A 1710-nucleotide genomic window follows, 5' to 3' on the forward strand; every position below is an offset into this window, starting at 1 on the left:
GAGGCCGCGGGGTGCGGGTCTTTCCCCACAGGCCGGGTGGGCGTCGGGGACGCGCGTGATCATTCATTCCTTCATTCATTCGCCCAGCTCCTTCACTGCTCGCGCCCTGCTGCGTGCCAGGCGCAGCCAGCGCGGGGCCAGGCCGGCCCTTGGGCCGCTTACACTCAGATAATGACAGCGCACGCTGAGACCTGGGCCAAGTCCGCGAGGAAACGCAAGGGCTCGGGGAGCACTGGGGGTGGGGGGCGCAGGACGTGGAAGAGGCTGGGAGGAGGGGGCTGCAGCTCCACCGCGAGGTAGGGCGGGAAGCACTGGCCCAGGCCTCCTCGGTCCACAGAAGCACCAAGTGACTGCAGCGAGAGTAGAGCTGTGCCTAGGGAGGGCCTGGCAGGAGTTCGGCCGCTCCAAGTTTGGGAAGTCAGTGAAAAAGTAAGCCAAGACCTGAGTGGATGGGGGATCCGAGCGGTCAGAGAGACGTGTGTGTGTGTGTGTGTGTGTCGGGGGAGATAGAGATACTGTCTTCTAGAAACGGCGAGGGAGGCCACCTTAGAGTGGGGCGAGGCGGGTGCAGAAGAGTCGGGTTGCAGGTGTAAACAGATTCTGGGGGGTGGGGGGTGGAAGGCGCTCCGCAACTGCTCTGTGGGACTGGGACTGGGGGGTGGGGGATGCCAGTCCTGCCTGGATCTGCTGCCGGAATCCAGGCAATGCAAGACGCCCTGGAGTAGGGTATTGACAAACATCCATGGAGAGGAATGGAAATGAGAGTGGTGTTTAAAGAGGAAGAATCCATCAGAATGTGGAGGAAGAGAGAAGTTAGATTTCCGGTGTGGGCAACTGTGTGGATAATGGTGGAAGACACTGAGAATTCAAAGCAAGTTGTTTGTTGGGGTAACAAGAGGACATACAGAGAAAAACAAGATCCACTGCGAAGGCGTTAGTTTGTGGTGTCTGGGTGTGCAAGAGCGGCCCCCCCATATCCTCACTTGTTCTCTGTCTCTACCATGAGGCTGACCTAAATCTAACCACAGGCAAGCACACCCATATAGGGCTAAACTTGTCAGCCTTAACAAGAAGTAGTTAAAAATAAGCTTCCTAGGCTCTTTCCTAGTAGGCTTTCTTTTTTTCTTTTTACTTTTTTCTTTTTTGGAGAGGTTTTTTTGCTGTAGGGCGTGTGCACTAGTTGGAGAGACAGAGAGAGACAGAAAGCAAGAAATCACCCCCCCCCGGGGGGGGGGGATAGCCACACCGCAGTCCCTTCTCCATTCTCCTTTCGGGATCTTGGGCACGCACACACAACACGCCTGGCGTGAGTTTAAGCCACCAGGTCCAGGACTTGAACTGTGGTAGACTCCATGGGAGTCCAGCAACATAGCCTTTAGGCAAACTGCTGGTCCCCCAGTAGACTTTCTTGAAAATTAGATTTTTATTAAGCCCAGCTTCCTATGAACTTTGAAATCATGTAACTATTTTAACAAATACATAGTCAAGACATTTTTAAACCAACTTATACCTCTCCATCCTTACCATTATCCCTGTAAAATAGATTGAAATATATATATAATATGTAAACATATTGTTTGTAATTGGTGGTATCAGTAAAAATTGTCCAAAACTTGGGAAATGGGCAAAAGAGATCTCTGGCTATCCTTTCAGTGAGGTGCTGTATCCTATCGAGTAGACCTGGGGACTTTCAGATTCTATACTGTAGCA

This window comes from Tupaia chinensis, unplaced genomic scaffold (assembly GCF_000334495.1).
Source record: "Tupaia chinensis unplaced genomic scaffold, TupChi_1.0 Scaffold000081_1, whole genome shotgun sequence".
Classification (NCBI taxonomy): Eukaryota; Metazoa; Chordata; class Mammalia; order Scandentia; family Tupaiidae; genus Tupaia; species Tupaia belangeri.